The following is a 15451-nucleotide window of genomic DNA, read 5'->3' as shown; positions in this document are numbered from 1 at the left end:
CCCCAGCCCATTGGCTGAGCACTTGGCTAACTCTAGACTTCCCTTAATTCTAGACTTCCCATGACTCTAGACTTCCCATTGGCTGAGTATTCAGCTGACTCTAAACTTCCTATTAGCTCCCATCATTGCTTCTTTGCTTTCATGAACCTAGCAGCAGAAATCTGCTGCTTTTTGTAGTGTTACCTCCTCTGACAAACACACCTAGACTTAACTTTCCTCCCAGCCTGGGATCCTCTCATGAAAGTATAATCTTTGCAGAAATGAACGAGACTGAGTTCTGGCAAGACCCAACTTGCCAGCCATTCTGCCTATTGTAATTTTTAAAAAGTGGCTCCAGAAAGAAAGGTGCCATGCAAAGAGTTCAAGTGAAGGTCTTTGATTTTAGGAAAAAGGATTGCAATAAGGGAGGGGGAGATTGATCTCGGGGACAGGAGCATCATGAGAGAGAAAAGAGAGGCTGGGGGGGGGGACAGACAGACAGAGAGAGGGAGAGAAAGAGAGGAATGTGAGGTTGGCAGGACACTTTTAAAAGGGAACACACTGAATAGGCACAGGTGGTACTCTTAGTGGCAGCAGCTAAGGGCATATCTGCCAGAACTCCAAAGGCAGGCCAGTAAAATTCCTAAATACTAACACTCCCAACATGAGCAAGTTTCCTGTAAGAGATACTAAGTCATAGCTCAAGCAGATGGACTCTGAGCCATCTATCAGGATACAGTATCCTGTGAAAATCCTGTAGCAAACACCCACAGTCAAATCCCCTGTGTCCTTATTAGGACAGCACTAGAGTTTGGAATCACCCTCCAGTGGGACAAAAAACTAAATTAAAGAGAAATACAAGAATGGTCTGGGCAGGTCTGTGCTGGCTGCCTCACCCTTCCCTTCTCCTGTAATATACTGCACATTCTCTTTAAATCTCTCAGTGTTGCAGAGAAAAGCTTGATTTTGGGGAAGGGGAGCAAGAAGATAGTAAGTAATTAAAAATCAGCTTCTAAATTTACTCCTTGGATTTCAACCCCAACGTTGCCAACTACTCACTACTCGTTCTTTGACCTTGTGCCAGTATTTTTAATTCATTGTCTGTTTTCTCAGTATGGTTTTTAATTTATTCTTTTAAGTTTTGCTTATGTTAATATGATGTATTTTGATCACATTCACCTCACATTGCCCTTTCTTCTCTTCCTTCTTTGTAAGGAGTCTCTTCCTACTTTATGGTGTGTGTGTGTATGTGTGTGTGTGTGTGTGTGTGTGTGTATGTGTGTGTTTGTGTGTACCTGTCTGTTTCCACTTGTAGAAATAAGAACGGTGTTATAGCTATTATGTAAATTAAATGGGTTAATATTAAATATATAAGATCTCTGACCAACACTAGTTAATAACAAATCTCAGAAGCCGCTCAGACCAACCTGGGTTCCTGGTTTCTCTTGCAAGTATCGTCCCATAATAAATAGTCACAAATACACTTCATCAAGTGTGTGATTTATATTTCAGTGTTATCTGGTGTCAGAAGTGAGATCTGAACCTATGTCTCCAAGTCAGATCTAGCCAATAAAAAACCATAGAAAACAGCCAACAGCTTCATAATTAATATAGCGTCCTGTGTGTTCATTTGGGACTGATGCAGTTCTGGGACCAGGCTGGCGGGAAAAATGCTCATTACAAACAAAGATTGCATTCTTGTCACTATCATTGTTCTTTGAGCTTTCTATGAAAATGAGCAATGATTTCTTTCCTTTCATTGGGTCATTGTGCCTCACTCTGGGCTTTCACATCTATTTGGAGGGATCTTAGAGACGGTGAAAATAACATGCTGTTATCTTTCACTTACATGTCTTTGATTTCCCATGATTGTTAGTGAAATCTCTACAGCAAAAGCCCACAATTTCCATAACTTCCATGTTCCTCTAGCTGAAAATAAAGGGTCACTGATTTCTCTTTTAAGGAATCTTGGGCTTCCTTTAGGGGAAATATGTGTCTTCTATAATGAAGCTCAACATCTCCTGGATCTCATAAAGTAATCCTTTCAGTAGAGATACAATATATTTGGCCAGAGCTGGAGACTTTTTTAGACATCATATTTTAAGTTATGGTAGACAGTGGGTTATATTTCTTCCTTACTTTTCTGATTGGGAAATATATATGCTATAAATTGAATATTCCTGTGAAAATATCAAGAATGGTTTTATAGTTTAAGAACAGTGTGAAGAATTAGCCAGTAAAATGGTTCAAAATGAAGTTAACTCAATAAGGAATACTTGATAATATATAAATCAAATATGTTCATTTGTTTATATACTTTTGTAAGCATTTGCTGAGAATTTTATAATTGTACAATGTTTTCAACACAAACTATTCTACCAAGATTTTTACATATACTTATTAATCTATAAATTTATTTAATATTTCTATTTTCTCATTCATACTATATGTGTATTATAATATTGCTAGAATGGGCTACTTGTTGCTCTTTAAACTAATCCTATTAATTGATTACTTTTGCTTGTTCCAAATTCCTATTTTCTTTAGCTCAACTTTTACTTCTTCTAGATTACTGAACAGAATGTTGTTTATTTTTATTCTTCACTGTTAATAACAAAATCATTTATAACCAGTTTTTCATAGAATACAGCCTGGTACTACTGTGCTATTGTTCTTGTTTGCATGAACATTATTTTAATCAAAATGAAATATTCTCAGGCTTAGGAGACTAAGCATACTTAAGTGTTCCTATTTTGCTTTTAGTAAATGGTCTATTTTTATAATTATAAGTAAGCATATTGTTTATTAGAAAGAGAACATTTTTCTTGATATGACAATATATATAAAAACTTGAAATTTTTATGAAAGCAAAATAATCTACTATTCACATCTTGATCACAGTTTCCAAACCTTGCACACAGTTCAATTATTATTTTTATAAAACTGTAACATACTGTTATTAATTAAAGAAAACTATGACCATGTGTTTAGTGTCATTGACCTGCAACGTCTGTTGTGGTAGAATACAGGGATAGTCACTTAAGTATATGCTGGTGTTTATGACTTCAGTTTGTTCATCACTCTGGTTCTTATTGGGCTTCACTTTGGTGCCAAAATTCAAAGAGTATTACAGAGAAGTCTAGATCCTCAGGAAACAATCCAAGAACTTTGTGTTCCCTTGTCAACCTAACCTGTGTCAAAATCAAAGAACATTATGTGGAAATAAGCAAATGAATATACCAATTATTCTATTAATATAGTAATTACACATATCAGTAGTATAGTAAATCTTATATCATGCAGTCTGTTAATCTTCAGAAATGTAAAATTTAGTTATCTTGAATTTTGATCAATATGGATAAGTGGGCCAATGAATAGCTACTCTCATCAAAATATTAAGAAATTCTGGATAAAATAAAACAAAACTATTTACAGGTACTAGATTACGGAGTTTAAAAATACAAAAGTCCAGGGCTGAGGAAATGGCTTGATTTGTAAAGTGACTGCTTGGAGACCTAAGTTCAGACTGTAAGTGCCCAACCTTAGATGATAGGTAGGTAGGTAGATAGGTAGGAAGGTAGGTAGGTAGGTAGATAGATAGATAGATAGATAGATAGATAGATAACTAGGCATGGTTGCACATATATAACTATAGCATGGAGACTGGTAGAAACAGATGAACTATTTGGTTAGCCAGTCTAGCCAATCAGTAAGTAATTTGTCCAGTGAGAGTCTCTGTTTCAGAAATAAAAGTGGAAAGCACCTAAGAAAGAAACATAATATCAGCCTGTGGCTGCCACACATGTATACACTCACGGGCATGCATACTTGTGCACATATACTAGAGACACTGCCTATTGCTGTAGTAAACACCAGGACCAAAAGCAACTTGAGGAGGAAAGTGTGCATTTGATTTACAACTCCACATCACAGTCAGGGCAGGAAATTAAGCAGAAACCTGGAGGTAACCACCTAAGCAGAGACCACAAAGGGGTACGGGTTATTTGACTACAGGAAAATCTAATAGAGGCATTTTCTCAATTAAGGATTCCTCTTCCCAAATAACTCAAGCTTGTGTCCAGTTGACAAAACAAGCAAACCAATAATAACAACACAAAACAAGCCAGAACTCACAGTCACGCAAAAGCCTTATGTATCAACAGCTAAAAACGTGGCATATGGTTGACTCTTCATTCACCAGGGTTAGTATGAATGTGTGTTTGGGAGTAGAAATCTCTAAATGGGAATAGAGCTTTCTAAATTTTGAGTCCTAATTTGTATCCATAGAGATTAAATTTGCATAATATCAGAAATTAGAATGTAAATCCCTACTGAATGCCAGAATTCTGAAAGGGCTACACTCCTCAAAAATTAGAAATCAGAGCATACTTTTAAAGGAGATAGTACCAATATTTTATTTTATCTTGGATTTATGTAATTAAAGATCAAAATTCTCACAAGAAATTAAATCCCTAAGATTATATAATCTGAGGCTCAAAGTTCAATTTACAGTTCCCACAAGTAACAAGAATCCAAGTTGAAGTCAAAGAAGTACATGACAGATGAAAATTTCTCAAAAAAACTTGTGCTTAATTACTGTCCTGTGAAATTCTAAACCAGTGAGACAAAAGTATAAAATATGCTATAAAATAATTATCAGGCAGAAAACTATTACTACAGAAATTTAAGAAAAACAAGAAATCTTTAAAAGCTTATAATGTATTTTAAATGTGGACAAAGGATAAAAAGAATGAAAATCAAAGAATAGGAGGAAAAAACCAAATAATATAGAAAGAACAGCATTGAAGATCAATATTTTAAAATTCAGTGAATAATGAGAACAACACAAGCAAATCAGTACAGTCAAAGAATCAACTAATACAGATGGAGTTTTGAAAATAACTCAAGAGTATAGTACTTCTGCCTCCACAACACTTCTGGGTTTGAAGACTAAGGGCTACGTTATCACAGGGAATATGATGGAAGGAGACTTCAGCAGATCTAAAACCCACACTGCAGTACAAGAAAAGGAAATAGTCTTCTGTGTCTGAGGAAAGTCCCCAGACAAGATACCCTGAGAACCTAGAGAATGAGTATCTTCAGGTTTCTAAGCTGGGGAAAAGAAGGAAGCAGTCCCAGACACCAGCCTCTGAGAGCTCAGAGTCAAGTGAGCAACATCACCTAGCCAGGAGGATGATGAGGAAGGAGTCCCAGCAACGTACTCCTTCCCTTTCTGGAAAAAATTCAGAAACCCTCCATAAAGTCAAAAAGACCACTTCTACCCATAAAAATAAAATGAGAAGTAGTGTTTGGGAGGTGGAAAAGAAAACATGGAGAACCTGCTACAGAGTTCTAGGAAAGATGCGGATATTGTCTATGTAGGTGCAAGCAAGGGACAGAAGTCAGCTAAAGTGGACAAAGCAGAGAAGCTGTCCACTGCTGAGTCCCAGAAACATGACTGTCAAGAGCTACCAGAGCAAAAAGAATCAAAAACATCCGAAGAAAGTTGCATCCTGGGGTACAGAACAGGAAAGCCAGCCTGAGAGCATCACTCTGCCCCACTCAGATTCCTTGTCTTCTGTTCATCTAGAAGGCAGAAGCACAGAACAATCGGTGTCTCACTTAAAAAAAAAGTCTAAGGAAAAAGTGTCCAGGAACCAGGAATGGTGACCATGCCTGAGAGCTTTGATAGCATGCACCCTGGAGCAGAGTTTGGGACTGGAGATGGTGAGAGGGTCAAAGGATCCGACAGTATCAGGAAAAGGGTTAAGAAAGGGAAGTGTGCATCTGTTGCTATTGCCACCTCTAGTGACAATGCTCTGCTGCTGGACAACTATGCTGAGAATGCCCTCGTGGATTCATTAGAAGGCGGTGAGTGATGCTTTGAGGGAAGAGAATGTGGACTGCAGACCGAGGAAGGCAGAAACCCAGGCTTGTTCCAGCGAGAAGCCTGAATAAGAGATGCTCCGGGTAGAATCTACCCATGTAGAAGAAGGCAGTTTGGAATCAGCCAGCAATTACGCAACAAGATATGTATCTGAAGATGGGAGAGATTCTGATAAATTGGATGTGGATTTGGGCTCTGCAGTGAGGCAGCTCCCAAGAGTTCATTCCTGACATTCAGGAAAGGGCAGCCACCACAATCAGACACATGTATCGGGATAACCTGGGGAGCTTCAGATAATTTAAGGCACAAGGTGTTGCTATTAGATTTGGCAAATTTTCTGTTAAAGAAGATAAACAAATAGAGAAAAATGTGCAAGAATTCCTGTCTCTGACTGGAACTGAGAGTGCAGGCAAGCTGCTGCACCCAGACTGATATCCAGAGGAAAAAAATCTCTGATCACCAATTTAAAACAGAAGCTTGCATTCAGGCGGCACACTGGGAAGGGCATTGCTCGGCCCTGGAAGCTTGTGTACTATCGTGCAAAGAAGGTATTTGATGTGAATAATTACAAAGGCAGGTACAATGAAGAAGATACTAAGAGCTGAAGGCATACCATTCCCTCCACGGAAATGATTGGAAAATATCGGGGCAATGGTGGCCTGAAGCAGCCTCTCTGTCGCTCTTAAATTCTCTCAGATTGGTGGTCATTGAAAATACGGTACTTGGAGTAAGACAGAAACCCAGAGACTAATCAAGGCTGCGAAGGATGTGATCCTAAAGAGAATGTCTCCCCAGGAGTTAAGAGAACTGGATTCTAGACTCCAGGACAACCCTGAAGGTTGCCTGTGGATTGTCCTGGGAAAACTGTACAAGGACATATCATGGGTGGAAATGGAAGCTGGAGTGGAGACCAGAAACTGGATGCAGTGCCAATGTACGTGGACAGAGATTCTCACCAAAGGATGACCCATGGTGGATTTCTGTACGGTAGGGCCAGTGCTCTGCAGCCCAAAATCACTCTTATTGAAAGGTTGTGTAATAAAATGTGAATGATGCTAATGAAATAGATTGGGAAGTTCTTGCTAGTGCCACAGGGAATGTCCCTCCACCTTTGTTACAGGAAGAGTTTTATAAGCTGAAAGCTGCCTGTGTTCCATTTTGGCAGAAAAAGACTTTTCCAGAGATCATTGACTACATATGTGAGGCCAGCCTGCCTTTGCTGAAGGAAAAGTTAGAAAAGAAGACGGAGGAAAACAACAGCCAGATCCAGACACCCTCAGCTCCCAAACAAGACTTCCTGTTCAGAAACATCTTCTATTGTGATGATGACAGCAATGGGGGGTCTCAGAGGGGCCCAGCACCCCAGGTGGGCCGTGACTATGCATCTCCTCCTCCTCCTCAGACTTGTCTCTGTTCCCTTGGACCTCTTGCTGCATCTCTTCTGGGTGACTGCTGGTGGCCATATCTGTTGGCACACCTGTGTTCTTTGTAGAACCTCAGCGGTTAGTCTTGGAAGAGTCTGTCCAGTGGGTACAGCTCCCACTGGAGTCTGAGGTCAGGGTGAAAGGGGAGCTCGTCCATCAATCAGGAAAGCAAAACCAACATAGGTGATCCAGAGAGAGAACTTTCCACAGGGGTTTAGGTAGCAAAAAAATTTCTACAAGATCTATGCATGGTGGTGCACACTGCACTGTGGTGATGGGCAGAGGCCAACCTGGGCTCCATAGTGAGACCTTGTCTCAAGAATACACACATACAAATGTTAAGAGGATGCTGGAGCCAACTTAGGAGTTGTGCATTGCCCAGAGAGCATGCAGCACTGCAGAGAAGCTGTGTAGCCCTGCAGACCACCCCAATTTCCCCATGTCCTACCAGCTGCTCCCCATACCCCAGGGTGTCCTCTGCTGCTGCTGTCTGCAGTGGCCTGTGTCCCTCCACCAGCACATCTTTCTGCAGGGATATGCATCCGTGTGTAACCTTAGCAGAACTCCACTGCAAGGGAGTCTGGGACACCAGGTGTTCAGAGTTCTATCCCATCTGTGCTGAGGAGCACAGAGAAATGAAAGTGTGGCAAATTACAGCATGCTCCCACACGTGCCCCTCAGCAACGGATTGATCCCTACAGCTCTCAGATGTCCTTTCTGTGGCACTGTTGGATTAGAAGGTGGGGTAGACCAGCCACAGAAGAAGGAAGCACACAGATAGGGGGATTTTTGCTTGCCACTGTACACCAGCACTTTGCATAGATATGCAAATATCATTGAGTAGTCTGGCGATGCACACGCATGTGTCCAACACTCAGGTGGGGACAAGAGGATTGGGACTTCAAGGTGTCCCTTGTGAAACAGCAGGGTCTAAGCCAGCCTGGACTGCAGAAAACCCTGTCTCAAACACACAAACTTTGATTAAATGATGTCATAGAACATGCTTCTCTACCTAGCATCCTCTGTTCCTCAGACATTCTAGTCTCAGTGCTGACAGGACTAGTTTATTCCTATAGAAATAATAATGTTAATGTATAAACCAATGATATGTTTTTAATAAAGAAAAAATATTAAATATGCTTTAATAATAAGTGTGTTAAGTTATGTTATGGTCCTAGAATGGAATATTATATGGTAAATTAAAATGATAACAATAGATTTGATTGAAGTGAAATACTTCAAAAGAATATATATTTTCTCAATTTTGTAAAACTTAAAAATAAAATTGTTTATTTTATAAAAAGAAAAAGAAAATAAGTCAAGGTGCAGCACTAAGTAAAAGAGCTGTGGGAACGTATGAGAAGTGAAACAATGGTGGAGACAAAAAGCTAGCAGCATATGTCAGTACAGGAAAGGGGTCCAGTGGGGAGAAATAGTCAAAGACAATGGCTGAGAACCTGCCTCCATTAGCAAGCCACATAAAATATCAAATTGCATGAATGACATGAATAAAATATCTGCATATACAAAATCATAGAGAAATAGGCTATCAAATACATTAAAAGTATAAATTCAAATGTAAGCCAGATGAGAAAATGGTAGACTACTCAGCAAAAGAATAATGACACCAATAACAGTATTCTCAATGGGCAAATGCAACACAGAAAACAGATTTTTTCCATTACTAGTCTGTTTGTTTTTTACATCATTTTTCTTTTATTGAAAATGTTTCTTTTTCATACAATATGTTCTGATTATAATTTCTCCTCCCCAAACTTCTTCAAGATCCCCTCCCATCTGAACCCACACTCTGTCTGTTAGAAAACAAACAGGCATTGAAAGAATAATAATAAAACAAGATTATATAAAACAAAACTAAACAAGAAAAAGAACCAAAGAAAAAGCACAAGAAACACATACAGACTCAGAGACATTCATTTTCATTTATATAGGAATTCAGTAAGAACACAAAACCAGAAGCCATAATAGGGACAAGAAGAATTTAAAATAAAAATATTCCCTGACAAAACAACATTATGAGACAAAGAATTTCCAAAGATGCCACTGTGTTTGTTCTCTGTTAGCCTTCTCCTGTTGGGCAAGGAGTCTGCTGTTAAGAGTGGTTTGTGTCTCTGGGTGAGACTCTGTAGGAAAGAACTACTTCTTCATTTGAGAGTGGTTATCAACTGGAGATAGCTTCTGGATGAGGGATGGGAGCTTGTGTCCACTTCCACACTCAGTGCTGGGACCCTATCAGGCTCAGCCCTGTACATGATGATTCAGTCGCTATAAGTTCATATGTGCATCAATCCTGATGCATTTAGAAGGCCTTCTTTCTCGGTGTTCTCCATGCCCTCTAGCTCTAACAGTCTTTCCATCTCCTCTTCACTGTGAGAGAAGGGATTCAATTCAGACATCTCATTTAGAAGTAAGTGTTCAAAGGTCTCTCACTCTATGCACATATCTGGCTGGAGATGTCTGTATTTGTTCTCATCTATACCGAGGGAGCTTCTCTGGATAATAACTGAGCACTGACCTCTTATTACAGCAGAATGTTGTTAGGAGCCATTTATTGTAATCTTTCTTTTCTTTCTTTCTTCCTTTCTTTCTTTCTTCCTTTTAGAACAGGGAGTGCATCGCCTATTGTAGTACCTATTGTCAAGTTCCACCCTGGATCCAATTAAATGCCTCTTAAATGTCTTTAGGTGAATATGTCTCAGTAAAATAGAAGAAGGTGGGTGAGATTTCATGAACAAAACTGTTTCTGATTTTTATTTAGATATGGTATACATAATGAATGAAAAAAACAATACAGAGATTCACAGTTCTCAATACTGATCAAAAACTAGGTGAGCTTGGATACAAACTATTCAGAAAATGTATCTTTAATTCAGTAAATTTTACACTTTTATTTTAAATCTTTCTAATAGAAATAATTGTCTTCAAAATTATACATGCATTGTTTAAATGTTGTTAAATATATCTGCAAATAATTCCCAGGGTAGGAAAACAAGGAAGATGCAAATAAATTCTTGACTGCCCACAGTGAATACTTTGAATCACTGTGTGTGTCTGTGTATGTGTGTGTCTGTGTGTGTGTCTGTGTGTGTGTCTGTGTGTGTGTGCAATAGTTTAAAGGAGTGCAAGCCCATGATTTCTGAGTGTGCAAATGTGAGTCTGCATCTATATGTATTTCTTGTGCTTTGTCTATGGCTATTTGTCTTGTTTGTTTGTTTTGTCATAGTCTGATTTATTTGTTTTACCTTACCTTATTTTATCGTTATTCCTTAGATACTTGTTTGTTTTCTAACAGAGACAGAAGGAGTGTTTAGCTGGATGTGAGAGCAAGTGGGGGAGGAACTGGGAAAAATGGGGGAAAGGGACACTGTAATCAGAATACATTGTTTGAAAAAGAATCTGTTTTCACTAAAAGAAAAAAAAGAACTTTAAAAACCATCTTCCCATGTTCTTCTGTCAACTAAAATGTTTCAGCATTTTATGACACAAATGATAAAAATTCTAATTTCATCAAAATAGCCCCAGTAAAATGCTATCCTAAAATTATTATATTGGATGTAGTCATACTACCCTAAATTAAACTAATTGCATCTAGGTATTTTATTTTATTTTAAAGTATTTTAATTTGTTAATTAATAATAGCTCTTAAATTATTCACTGGATAATTTTCAAAGGAGTAAAATAGACTCAGTAGTCTAGCAATAAACTAAAATTATTCTCAATATTACTAACATTTTAATTAATGATAGTTCTCCAGGGAAGTAAGTGGTACAGTTGCACCTCGAAGAATTCTATTTTAATCATATTTGTCATATCACTTTGTAAAAGTTACCTGAGCCTCTGTTCTTTGCTATAGGAGATGGAGACAATAATACTTTCAGGCTGAGGTTATAACAGGCTAAGGGAAGAAGTAGACACTCTAAGACACTCTATCACCATTAGTCATTTTTAACATATCTAATTGACCTGCTATGCCATCATATAAAGCTAATGTGAGAAGCAGTCTGAGAATGCTCATCTCTTGCCTCGTTTTTAAAAGCAGATACTCATGGAAACTTGAATTGTGTTTGAAGATGTAACCACATAACATTACATTCATCCCATATAATTACTGGAGATCTACCATGAAGAGACCTCCAAACTAGAGAAGCGGTGTTCAGTCCACCATGGTCATGACAATTCACATTCCGTCATTAGACACAGTGCTGCAAAGGAAACTCACATAAATAGTTTCAGTAAATGAGATGGCGATAGAATGTGATAGGGCATCAATCTACTCCACTCCATCTCTTGCGCTGATCTGACACAAGTTCTTGGGAGAGACCTTATCTTGATATTTATTACACTACAAACCAGGTAGAGTTCCTCAAACTTTGAGAAGTACCTCTACAAAATCTATCCTGAATCTTCTTCAGTGACAGCCTTACCCCCTCTGCTTAGTAAACAAGTAGGTGTGGGATAAGGACAGTTCATATTATCTTGTGTCCTACTACCAATGTAGAAATCCAGCTGCCAAAACAAATCTCTAGATTCTGAGCACTTCACTCAATATGGAGTCCATTCAATACAGAATGACAGATCAGATGTCAGACTATAATAAAGGTCTCATTTGTTGAGTGCTTGTTATAGAATCAAGCACTGTACTAAATGCTTATACTCTTCAAGATTCCCCACAACATTTCATAAATGTTTTTCATGTCTCATTAAATGCACTAAGCTAGGGAGTTGTTAGTCACCTCAGAAGGAATCCAGGTGTGCAAGTACACAACACAACAAAATGTATACACACCAATGGATCCCTTTCAAAGTGGAAAGTCCCTCATAGCATATGAGTTAATGAAACATTGTGGTGCAGTAACAGCTATGTTGGCCATGAAGCATGGATAATGCAAGCATCACTACAATTACCATATATGAGAATTGTCTGAGCTTTGACAGCATCTTGGCCTCAAATCTTGTGTTGTGAAAATGATTTCAATTATACTACAAAAAGCTGTTCGTTTGGGCCTGAAGAAACCAATACACCATGTAAAGAGAGTCTTCGGAGACCAAAGGAAACACCCACAGAACTTCCCTTTGATACACTTCCTTAACAGAATAGAAATCTGCAAAGCATCCCATGAAGCAAGGCTAGCAAAACTCTCTGAAGACCCAAGATTCATAGTTTAAAGAACTTTAAAGGGATCAAGTTATAATGTTCTTTACTGTTCTGGCTTTAATGGGTCAATAGGCAGTGAAGGTTCACTCTGAGATCTGGTGATTAATAGCCATAGGAATAAAAGAACAGACGAGAGCTTCTAGCCTAATTTGGCATACAATCTGAGTCAGAGAGATAAATGTGCACTTCTTCCACCCCTGCTTCTAGTATGCACAAGAGGGATTACTCATTGTGGAACAATAAATAAAGGATCTGATAACCACAGAGGAAGAAAGGACAAGGACAAGAAATAGGAAACTGTCACGAAGAGACATGGGCATGAAATTGGGCGAGTCTTATTTAAAGTTCATGCCTTCTGTTATTTCCTTGCAAACAATGGTTTTTAGTCTACTGACCCAATTTAGATCCTATTACTCATATCTTTGTTCCCTTGGAGTATTCTTTACCTCTAGTATAGCACTTTGTTTACTCTTTTGTGTGAATAACAGCTTCTCTTGTTGGTTAAAATTCCTATAAGTACGGTGAATTTATGATGCATCTCCTAATAACTGCATGATACCACACATTGGGAGTGATGAGTAACAGAAGACCTGGCATCAGAGCTGTGCCCACCTGGAAGGAATACCCTCAACAGCAAAATGATCCCTGGACCCAATGTGAAGACAGTGTGAAAGTGAGAATGATAGTGTCTCAAGTTTGCATATTGGATCAGTTCCCAGAACCATATCCTCAGTGGCAAATACATAAGTGAAAATGAGTCAACCCTGGAAACAACACACATCTGGTTTATATACACATTCTCTCTAGTCTAACTTAAAAAAAAACACTTTGAGACCAGCTACTTGGTATTACCCAAGTCCACTGTCATGTGGTTTTCATGTTGCCCTATTTTCTATGTTAAACACCTAATTGAATTGCTAGCTTCCATTACTCCCAGTCCCACAGTTGTATCATTCAGGTCCCAGAGAGTCTTGCAAAACGTAAACTAAATAAGATCTGAATTCAAATCCCTCTTATGGGTACCCATAGTATTTAGTAATCCTAAACACATTCTAAAGCCTCTTATATGGTTATATCAAATTCTTCCAGAAGGCATACCATCATTTCTTTCTTCCTCCCACATTATTCACCTCAACATTCCTACTATCCTTGAGCATGTCTCATATGTATTGTGGAGGATTCTGATATCACAGTGGAGCACTGTGATCATACAGTGAAACATTGCAATGTCATAATTGAGCTCTGATGTAAAAAGACATCATCGTGATGCCATAATGGATCCTTGTAAAGGCACAGTGCTGCACTCTGATCTTATAATGGAGTATTACAATACATCAATGGGACATTGACATGCCGCTCTGAAACATTTTCATCTCATAATGAAGCATTCAGATGTCACAACAGGGGGCTGGAGAAATGGCTCAGTGGTTAAGAGCACTGTCTTCCCTTCCAGAGGTCCCGAGTTCAATTCCCAGCAACCACATTGTGGCTGACAGCCATCTACAATGGGATCTGATGCCCTCTTCCTGCATGTAGTCTCTATATGTCTATAGAGAACCATATACAGAAAATAAATAAACCTTTTTAAAAAAAGATGTCACAACAGAACATTGTAATGCACATGCATCATTATGACAACAAATTACAACATATGTCAGCATAATGGCGTAGTGTTCTGTTGCAGTGGATCATTGTAATGTCACAAGAAAGTACTGTGTTATCACAATGGAACTCTGTCATGTCATAGGAGAACATTCTGGCCTCATGATGGAGTATTGTGATATCACAATAGAACACTGTGGTCTCATAATAGAGTGTTATGATATCACAATGGAATATTGTGATGCCATGTACAGCCTGTGACAGCAGAAGACAGCACTGTGACATTCCAATGAAATACTGTAGTGGTGCAATAAGTCATTGTGATGGCAAAGTAGGACATAGTGATGGCACAGTGAAACATTGTTTTATGGAAATGGAACACTGTGATTGCGCAGAAGAGCACTGTGATGTCACAGGCAGCACTATGATGATTGCACCACCTGTTTCTGCCATTTTCACTGTGTAGATCCATGATTCACTGACTGTATTATTAAAGTTTAGGGTCATATGCTACTGACATGAAAAACATCTTGTGTTTATCATCTAAGTAATCACTCTGTTGGTCTTTGATCCTCGTGCCGTATATGATGCCATGTACTTCTTCAATTGTCCTTGCCCTCTAGACTAGAAAGAGCTTAATGAGAGCAGGAGTGCTGTCTTTTGATCACTGCTCTATTCTCGTTGCCCAGTACAAGGCTTGGTCCTCAGTAGGAATGCTGTTAGTCTTTTGCAAAATGATTGGAACAGCCTATTAAATTGGCCACATCATTAAAGCTCTACAGACATTCTGTAAGGGACCTTGCCATAAAAATGCCAAGGAACAATAATCTCTGAAAATGGAACCGAGGAAAACACTCAGGAGTCCCCTTTGCTCCACATAATTGAGTAAGTAGAGTATGCTATCCTCACCAAGTTCAGCATAGCCACCCCCTTGGCAATTATGCTTTAGAAGTTAAGAAGAGAGCTCAGGAATGGATCCAAAAACTCCTGAGAATAAGCTCTGAGAAGCTATGAACCAGTAGTATCACTGATGCATGATCAATAAGTGTTCTAAGCCTCAGTTTTCACATTTGCAAAAATGGAGATAATTTTCAGAGCTATGTGAAATGATTTTAATGAAGAAATATAATAAAAATATACCATGAAGAAATATAATAAAAATCTCTCAAGAGTACTGTTAAAGGCTAAATAAATGTTCAGTTGATAGGAATGTTGTCTTTGGAAGTATAAGTAACAAACCTTCATTCTATATGTGCAATTAAAAAGAGAGTCACCATCCCAATCAAGTTGGGGGTAGGAGAGGGAGGGAGAGCAAGGAAAGAAATATCTTGATAGAGGGAACCATTATGGGGTTAGTGAGAAAACCCAGCGCTAGGGAAATTT

At 38.6% G+C, this 15451-nt stretch overlaps 1 pseudogene; it reads left to right on the top strand.

Moving 5' to 3' along the window:
* The first annotated feature begins 643 nt into the window (after nt 1-643).
* On the top strand, nt 644-7358 carry LOC101844426 (annotated as a pseudogene).
* Nucleotides 7359-15451: the final 8093 nt, after the last annotated feature.

This window comes from Mesocricetus auratus, unplaced genomic scaffold, assembly GCF_017639785.1.
Source record: "Mesocricetus auratus isolate SY011 unplaced genomic scaffold, BCM_Maur_2.0 Super-Scaffold_4256, whole genome shotgun sequence".
Taxonomy (NCBI): domain Eukaryota; kingdom Metazoa; phylum Chordata; class Mammalia; order Rodentia; family Cricetidae; genus Mesocricetus; species Mesocricetus auratus.
Note: the sequence above shows the minus strand (reverse complement) of the source record. Positions and strands in the feature narration are given on the sequence as shown.